This window comes from Panthera onca, chromosome D3, assembly GCF_046562875.1.
Source record: "Panthera onca isolate mPanOnc1 chromosome D3, mPanOnc1 haplotype 2, whole genome shotgun sequence".
Lineage (NCBI taxonomy): Eukaryota > Metazoa > Chordata > Mammalia > Carnivora > Felidae > Panthera > Panthera onca.
Genome location: NC_138350.1, coordinates 10,301,885 through 10,311,639, shown reverse-complemented (window position 1 = coordinate 10,311,639; position 9,755 = coordinate 10,301,885). Strand labels below are relative to the sequence as shown.

Sequence of the window (9,755 nt, the reverse complement as noted above, 5' to 3'; positions counted from 1 at the left end):
CTTCCCTCCCTGGTGCTGCAGTTTGCAGTGCCTCCCTTCGTGCCCCGCAGGCTGGGGCTAGTGACGGTCCCTAGGGTGCATCACCACCCTGTTGCTTCCCTTTACCACGCCCACCCCTCTTCCCAGCTCCCTTCAGTTAGCTCTTGGGTTTGCATTGGTTCCTGCAAGGACACCAGCTGATGCATGGCGCGTCTCACCCACGCACTGGGGTGGTCACTCAGCAAACGGAGCGGTCGAAGGAGCCATTTCCCGGTGATAGCCTACATGGTTTTTTGAGTTCACAACTCTCCATTTTTGTCTTGGCCTGAGAGTCAGTCTTCTGTTCTGATGGGGAGAAAGGTGGTGCAATGTGTTCGAGAGTAACCCTACTTGCCACATGGCCCTGGATGAGTTACATCGTTTCTGTCTTGGTTTCCTCATCAGCCAAATAGGTATCATGGTGGTACCTGCCTTGTAGGGCTTCAAAAGGATCAATGAGGCAATATTTATAAAGCTTATACTAATTTAAGCGCTTGAGAAATGTTACCTAGTGCTACCTATGGGTCCTCCAGTTGAGAACCTCTGTCCGTTTGGTCCTCCCTCATTGATTCAGTCAACATCTATGGAGGGCCTGGCTGGGCGCACTGTTCCTAATTGACTTTATGGACAGTTCTCCGACATTTAGGCAGCGTGGGCCAACCGTGAAGGCTTCCCTTGCTGCCCCTGAAAAAGTATCTTGGGCCCAAGACAGACCGACTATATAAATAAGCCTTGATAGATACTATGGCATGAAATTATTATAAGAAAGTTTTGAGGCAGGAGGCAATGCACCCAATTTATGGGTAACTATAGTTCCAATTACACATGTTAAAATGAGAATGCATGGCAACAAGCATGGCTCCTCCAGTGTTGATGGGAGTATAAACCAGTACAATCCACTTTGGAAAACAGTGTAGCCTTACCTCCTGGAGTTGATGATGGACACACCCTGTGGACCAGCCATTCCATGTTTGGCCATGCCTTGGACACAATCCTGTAGCTGTGTTCTGGGAGACACGTGTGACAGTGCTCACAGGAGCATCGTGTGTGAGGCGATGAGCTAGAGTCAACCCCAAGGTCCCTCATAAGCCGAATGGGTAAGTAAAGTGTGGTACACCCACATTCCGGAAGGCCAATCAACAGTGACAAATAGATAAGTTTCAGCTGCATACTTCAAAATGGACGACTCCGAAAGACATAATTTTGATCTAAAACAACTCACAGAGAATCATAAACAGCTCATGTCTATACCTATAAAATGCAAACATTGGTAAAAACACAGACAATGTGTTGTTTAGAGATGCAGAGGTATGACAAAACAGTAAATAAAAGCAAGATAACAATTCCCCTCCCCCCAGAATAGTCCAGGTAGAGGTTACTTTTCAGTGGAGGTGGGGAGGAAGAAGGATGCAATGAAGGAGAGGCACTGGGACCTAAATGCTAATTATTATTTTTGTTATTGCTAATGCTGTTTCCCCGGTGTTCCTTTTCTCATTGCTCTGTAAGGTGCTCATATATATTTGTTATGCTCTTTAGAAGGGATCATATATTTCAAAATAAGCCAGAAAAACCTGAAGCTCGGAGAGGTGACGTCAATGACCTCAAGTCACACCGCTGGTATGTGGTAGGATCCCTGATTCCCAAGGCTCAAAGATGAGCCACTACACCACACCTCTTCAATCTGTGGGTTGGCAGAAACATAGGAAGGCAACACATCACTAGACGGAAGGGGTTCAGAAGCAGATGACTGAGTTTTCATACAACCAATATTTATTGAGTAACTGCATTGTGCCAAGCGCTGTCCAAGGTGCTGGGGATAGGGAGGTGAATGAAACAGACCAGGAATCTGTCCCCCTCACACTTGGCATTCTAGGAAGGAGGGGGACTCAAAAAAAAAAAAAAAAAAAAAAATTGGTAAGTGTCGTGAATACAATTTTTAAAGAGAAAACGATTATAATATTGCGTTTACGTAACTTTTAAGTTTCTGAGATTCGGACCTTGGCGTTCAAATGTTCATAGGTTTCTAGTTCTTTCGTGAGTTCAATGTTTGTTAACCTCTTTTGGTACAAATGATACAAATGATACACCTACTTGCTCTGAATACCATTTGTCCGTGTAGGAGCTTGCTAACAATGTTTAAATATCAAAGTAAAACTTGACTTCAAAGCCATTGTGAGTTAATTTTCTAAGAATAAGGGTCATGTTATACTCCACGAAAAGGCCTTCCTCACAATGAAAGATATTTGTGTTTTCTGAGTTCCTTTGGTTGAATTTCAGGTCTGACAAAACGTACTCATGTTCTCATGTTTTTGAGTTTTTCTTGAAATTTCTCCCTCTCATACCCATGCGGTTGTATTGCTTTACCAGTCTTGGGCAGAAGCCGATAGTTTTGAGGGAGGAAGCCCACAGGACCTGGGCACTGGTCTTCACTCCTGCATAGGTCAGGCTAAATCTGACCCCCTGACATGCTTTTGGGCAATCAGGGGAAGAGGCCACAGGACACAGTGAATTGTCAGCTTGGCTTGGTTCCAAGTACCTCGACTTCCCTCCCTCATAGGCAAGGGGGCGTAGAGGAAGATAAGAATCCACTAGACACGGTGTTAACCACATCTTGCCTGCAAGGTGTTATATGCCTTAAGACATGATTATTGGATCCGTTTTACATAGTGAGGAAATTGAGTCTCAGAGAGGTGACCCCACATGCAGGGTCACACGGAGTCATGATCAGCATTCACACTCAGATCCATTGGCCTATGGAACCAGATGGATGGGTGGTTCCAGTGAGGGGGCCAATGTTCCTGAAAGACTGGGAAGAAAGATGGAAACCATGCCCTTTACCTCACCCCATCCCCCAGCTATGAACCCATCCCTGTGGGGCCTGGGAATTGGGTCAGACAAATCAAATATACAAAGCCCAGCCTTTGTTTGATTGTCTTATCTAATGTGCCTTCCCCTCCCCTGGGCAGCTGGGTCCCATCAGATGGGTGGGGGCTGTTAGAGCATGAGCCTCTCCCCCGCTCCCCCAGCTTTGGAATCCCTGAGTGACCAGGGGAGCTTGGGACACTGGGGACATCAACAGAAAGAAAAGGGGGTGGGCTGTGTTGGTGACAGCCTGCCTGAGACACTTTTTCCTCCGTTGAAGCCAAATGAATGGATGTTGCTCTTGAGTTTCTGTGATGCCCTCCACCAGGCTATATGATGCTCTCCCCTCCACCCTCAAATCAGAACGAGGGACACAAAATATTTGCCCCCAATTGATTCCAGCTGATGATGACTCAGACACAACCCTCCCATTTCTACCTCATCACGTAAGCCTAAAGTTGTGGGTTTTTTTCTCCTTTTCTCTGTGAACACGAGTAGAAACAAATTTTTCGGGCTTTCTTGGCTTCCCAGGAAAAGTAAATCTTTAAGGGATGAGACCCCTGCGTAAGCCAAGTATAGCAACATTAAGGATAAAAAGCAGGAACTGTCGACGGTGGGCGACATGTGTGTAGGAGAAGGGGATGACCCGGGGGTGTGGCCAGATCCCCTTCAGGTCTCGCACTGTCTGCTTAGGTAAACACTAAGCCATGGGGCCATTCTGGGCACACTGTGTTGTGATTATGACTGTCTTTTAAAACAATCTTCTTTGTATCGCCCGACAGCTTAAACGCTTTCCTTACCATCCATGTTACTGAGAAATATTTATTCTGTTTTCACAAATCTTATTTCTTTTTTTTTTAATGTTTATTTATTTTTGAGAGAGACAGAGACAGAATGCGAATGGGTTAGGGGCAGAGAGAGAGGGAGACAGAATCCGAAGCAGGCTCCAGGCTCCGAGCTGTCAGCACAGAGCCCGACGCGGGGCTCGAACTCACGAGCTGTGAGATCATGACCTGAACCTAAGTCGGACTCCCGACCGACTGAGCCGCCCAGGCGCCCCTCACAAATCTTATTTCTAACGGCATACACACTCCATGCAAAGATATTGGAGAGCTCCAAAACTAAAAAACATAAGTGGCCAATCATCTCATAATCCCTAGACTAATTGATAACATAAGGGAACGTATAGGTGCTTTGTTCTCTTCTCCCAAACACGATATTCTTGTTAGTGGAGGAAGTAGTCCGTATACGGATTTGTACTGTGTGGTCTGCATTTCATGATGTCACACATACACTTTGAGACACAGGTTCTACAAAGGCATTTGCAGGCATGGCATGGGCTGTGGTTGGAAGGATGCATCTTCCCAAATGGTCCTTTACGTTGATCATTTTGGTCATGCCCAGCCTCCATCGGTAAGGTGGCGATGGCCTCCGCCCAATCTCCGTTATTGGAGTCCTTGTCCCTTACTTGATTGGGACTTCCCCTACAGCAGCAACTGTATCCAGTTCCCTGCTTCACATCCAGCCCCACCTCTGTGCTTGTGCAGAGAAGGAGCTCAGTAAAATGCTGGCTGGCCCTTCTTTATTCTCTTTCTAGAAAGCCCTGAAACTTTCTGGAACAAATAGCTTCATACCTTCTTCCCGAAGCTTCCTTTTCTTCTCCCCCCTGTCTTCACTGTTTCTTTCCTCTCTCTGTCTTCTGTGCCTTAACCCCGCCCAGAGCATTGCCGGGACAGGCTTGTGACCTCTCGCTGAGGTCACCGATTTCCAGGAGTCTGGGGTCTCCCAAGACTACAGCAGGGATTCCCAAACTTCCAATCAGCAGAATCATCCAAGCAGCTTGTTAAAACACCGAGTGCCGGCCCCCGGCCCCGGCGTTTCTGACTCAGGGAGGGGCCCGGGAGTGTGCATTTCTAGCAAGTTCCCCGAGCGCTGCAGAGACTGCACTGTGGAAGTCACCAGCCTAGCACACAGCTGCTGTCAGCTGACCACAGGCCTGGCAGGTGAGGAGAACGGGAGGGCCCAGCCTCTAAAGCCAAGCTTACGACCAACTTGGTAGGTTGCCTTGGGCAACTGGGTTCTGTGTTTTCCTCTATATAGAGGCAACATGGTAGTATCCCCAGCAGGACGCTTGCAAAGACACCGTTTGGAAATGCATTCGGCACAGTGCCTGGCCTGTGGGTAGTTCTCACTACGTATCACGACATCTTAGTCTGTTTGGGCTGCTATAACGAAATACCATAAACTGGGCTGCTTATAAACAACAAATATTTCTCACAGTTGTGGAGGCGGGAAGTCCAAGATCACGGTGCCCGCAGATTCGGTGTCTGGTGAGAGCCCGCTTTCTAGACCTATATTTTCAGGGAGGCTCTGGCCTTTACCCAAGGAACCCCAGGATTTTCAGGGATTGAATGAGACCAGCATAGGGGCGCCGCCCCCCAAGATGGTGGGAAGAGGGGTTCAGTGGACCCAGATGTCAGGGAGGCGGCCCCAGCCTGGCGGGCTCCCATCTCTGGGGGCCGTCCTGATGCAGACAGCAGCACTGAGCATGGAAAGAGAGGTTGAAAGTATAGAGATAAATGCTAATCTCCAGTGTAAACATTTCTCAGTGCTGGACACTCTCTGAATGTGCCATAATCCCCCCTGGGGAGGGGACGAGATAACTTGGGAGGCTGAGGCCAGTGCGGGCTAGCGGAAAAGGAGATTGGGAGGAGATGGGAAGAAACAGGGGCCGAGGACGCCCATCATTTATGTGCCTGACAACTCTGGGAGCAGCCTGACTGGAGACAGAGGGAATCTTCCAATGGGACAAGGGGTAGAAAGACTGGCCAGGGTGAGACAAAGGGGGGCAGCAGGCACCCTCCCCTCATATAACCCAAGAAGGCCCAGTCTAGGTATTGTTCAACGATGATGTGCCATGGACTGATTGGTAATTTGAGCCAGGTGACCTTGGGGGTGACCTTGACAGGTTGTTTTCCCTCTCCAGGCCTTGGTTTTTCCATCTTTTAAATGGGGATGTAGTCCCCCCTCCACCTGGGAGAGTAGAGATGGTGCTCTTGACCTCTATGCCTCTGGATGAAATCAGGCAAAAAGAGACAGCTGGATCTTTCTCGAAAAACAGAAGAATTTCTTGAGAACAAGCAGAGCGGGGACACAGGTGGGCGGGCAGAAGAGGAAAACGGAAGTTGTAGGCAAAACCGCATGGCACAAAGAATAGAGCTGGACTCATACGCAGCTGGTCTGAGCTCAGCTCCTCCACGTTCTGGCTGGGTGACTTTGGGCAAGTCACTTACCCTCTCTGAGCCTCGGCCGCCTCCATTGTTATAGGAGCATAAAGACAGTAGCTGCCCTCATGGAATGGTAAGCATGAAATACGACCGTACGTATAAACTGCTGAGCACAGCACTTGTCACATAATCAATTCTCGGGAGACGCTGGGTGTAACGTCTACCCGAGGCTGTTGGTGGTAGCGCTTGTGGGCCACGGTCAATGGTATTTTCCAAAGAGGCCTGTAGTCCTATTCCTTGTCCGCCATGCTCTTTTGCATCCTTACCTCACTACATCCTCCCCGAGGGGGGATCCGGGTGGCCGCGGTGACCCATTTGTAACCAACGGAAGTCCAAAAAGGTCACACTGCTTGCACCTCATTCTCCTGAAATGCCTCTTCCCTAGCTGTTCCCTCCTGGAACCTAACTGCCATGCTGGGAGACACCCGAGCGACACGGAGAGGCCATATGCAGGTGCTCTGGCTGACAGTCCCAGCTGAGCCTGGCATTCCAGTCCCGAACCCAAGCACTAGACACGTGATCGAGATGTTTCCAGGCGATTCCAGCTGTTCAAGTCACCAGTGGCCATTTGTCTGCCAAGCCGAAGCCCCAGGTATTGGGGAGCAGAGATGTCATCCCCACTGCGCCTCGTCTGGATTCCTGACCCGGGCAATCTGTGAGCCAAATGAAACGATTGTCGTTTCACACCACTAATTTTGGGATGACTTACGTGGCAACCGATAACTGGAATGTGGGCCGGATGAGGTTCCGGGCCCTTGTAGTGCACACGGGTCAAGGGCTTCTTAGCCCTTTTGTTGCCTCCTTGAAGTTCCAGGAGCACAAACAGCCCCCGTGCCTACCCCAAAGTGTGTTGGGGGATGTCTGGACTCACCACCCCACTAGGCACACACTAGGGGTCCTGCTAGGGCACTGGGCATTCGGGGGATTTGCCTGGCAGGGTGCCGTCCCTGCTCCCCCGCTTTCGCAGTGTCAGACCAGAGTCTTTGTGCTCACGCGTGGTGCAGCAATGACGCTGGTGACGAGGGCCACAAATCACAAAGCTGGGGGTTAATAACATCATCTTGGGATAACAGATCTCAAAGGGCACCAGCTCAGGGAGACGTTTCATATAATAGCTACGGAAATTGGCTAGTCTCACCAATAATAATAATAAAGGCAACAGCAATTGCACCCCATGGGATTTTCCGTGGCAAATGACAGAAAACCAGAAACTGACTTAAGCCCCAAAGGTAATTTATTGGCTGGCGTCGCTGAAAAAGTCGATGGATTGTGGAAGGGCTTCATCTAGGGGCTTTCTTTCTGTTTCCCTACGTTCAAACTCCCCGCCTTGGCTTTCCCAAGCTGCTGACGGCAACTCGAGGCCCCTGTGTTCACCTGCAAGGCACCAGAAGAACACGCTCCTCCGCTAAAAGATCCGGCGACGGTCTACAATGCATCAGCCTGATTGGCTCTCATCGGGTCACATGGTCTCAGCCAGCCAATCCCAAAGGCAGGAAGAGGGGGTGGTGATTGGTCATCCTGAGTCACATGGCCGTGTTCACGGGGGAGGGGGGCGGAGGGCACAGCACCGAAGCCACGTGGGCTGGAAGTGGGAGCAAGCTCAGTTGCCCAGAGGGAAGTCGCAGTGTGGTTATCGGACACAGAAGCCGCGCTGAGCGGGAAAGCGTGTACCCGCGTGGCCGGTGGCGGCTGTTAGCCTGGGGTGTGCCCGGCGTTCTCCCCGGGTGGTTATGCTGCCACCCTGTCCAGTCGTGATGGTCCCTGTTTTGCAGGTAGAGAAACAGAGCCCTGGAGAGGTCAGGCCACTGGCCTCGGGGCCCACAGTGACGGAACTGGGGTCTGAACGCCGGTCACCTGCCGACAAAATTCATGCCTTGTCTTCTGGCATTCTTTCTATGCCAGAGAGCCCTCCCTCCTTTCGTTCACCAGCAACAAAGACAGAACACTTGTGATGAATGACATTCTTACGTTTCAACACTTACTAGGAGTCCCGCTCGATTCCTGCTGGGAGATAGCCATCCTTCCCTTTCTCCCGGTCTCCGGCGAGCGTTCTAGAACGCCAAGAGCATGGAGATGAGGTCACTGTAAGATCAGCCTGACGTGTTTTTCTTTAGTTTTTATGATGAGAGCTTTCAAACATACACAAAGTCAACGGAGTGGCGTAAGGTAGCCCCACGCACCCATCACCAGCTTCCACGGTAACCCCCCGCTCCCCACCCCTCCGCCCTGATGAAGACGTTGGGGATGGTTGTCACGGCTGAAAAAAAATCGACTTGAATTCATTTGTCGAAAGTGCACGGAGTGACCTTTGGTGGGAAAGTTAAGTTCTAAAATCCCCCAGAAAGGCAAAGCCCACACACGTCCCTGAAATACGCCTTGATACCTCATTGTCCCTCAGATCTAAGGACAGTTTGGTGTTTCTTCATTTGAAGTGATCAGATCAAGTGGCCGGCTAGGGCCAGGTTGTACTAAACTCTGTCACCCCCGCCCCCCCCCACCCCACCCCCGCCCCGGAATCCTACTCGGTGCACGGGAGCCAAGAAGAACCCCGGGAGCCCTTGTTCCCATCCGGCACCGTGCGCCCACTTTGGGGCGAGTGCTCCTGGAGCAGAGTGGTGGTCGGATGGAGAAACCGGCTGGGAGAGGTCACCCCCGCTGTTTAAATTCCTTTCTTCTCTCTAGCGTGGTTTCCTGATGCACGCACATGCACGATACCGTTTCACCATCCAGCTGTCCCGCGCTGTGGCATTTGAATTCCTCTCAAGCCCGATAGCTTGTGACGTGGGCTCCGGGCTTGGGGCAAGCCCGCGTCCTGCAGGGAGAGCCCCAGGCGCATCTCAGCTGGGACAAGCCTGGCGAGAGGCTAGGGCAGAGGTGACAGGTGGCAGCCACCGCGTCCCACGCCTCGGAGGGGGGCTCTTGCTGGCTAGTGTCCCCCCCACCCCAACCCCGCTTGGTCTTCCCCTCCGGGATCGTCCTCCCCAGCGGTGCACGGTGAGCCTGGGAGGCAGAGCCGTGAGTCCTCCTCCCGTTGCTGGCCTGCTGGGGCCAGTCGACTTGCTGGGCCATTAACCAGCAAAGCCACAGCAGCCATAAAATTAATTTCCTTCCTAATATATACAAGACTTTCTCTAGCAGAATTATGGGCCGATATGATCAAAGTGTGTAAGTGATGTGCTTATGCTATCAGTTTCAACCCCTTAATGTCCTCCTGTCAAAACAAAATCCTCCAGAAAGGCTTTGAGGGGAATCACGTGGGCATAATGGCTTTCCAAAAGAGAGCCCTAAGTACTTGGTAACATATACAGAGCCGACTATTAGATCGGCTGGTGTAATTGTCCTTATATTTTAATGTAAACACGCTTATATTAGCCGGGCGCTTCATCCCCGGCGCAGACCCGGAGGTGCAGAGCAGGTGGGGGAAGGGTCCGTGGCCTTAGTGGGAACACGGAGCGGGGGAGGAGGCTGTCAAGGCCGGGACACGGACAGGAGGTCAGGGGGCGTGGGAGGGGAGGGGGATGCGGCGGAGGGAGGCAGAGGCAAACTGGGGAGACCTATCTGGCTTTTATTAATAACATGAATGGCTCC

The 9,755-nt window shown here is 51.0% G+C and overlaps 1 long non-coding RNA gene across 1 annotated transcript; it reads right to left on the bottom strand.

Moving 5' to 3' along the window:
* Window positions 1-7,379: 7,379 nt before the first annotated feature.
* On the bottom strand, window positions 7,380-8,401 carry LOC132665089 (uncharacterized). Its single transcript, XR_009603961.3, has 2 exons — window positions 8,150-8,401; window positions 7,380-7,541 (listed from the first exon to the last, which is right to left on the bottom strand). It is a non-coding gene; the product is annotated as an uncharacterized LOC132665089 (long non-coding RNA).
* Window positions 8,402-9,755: the final 1,354 nt, after the last annotated feature.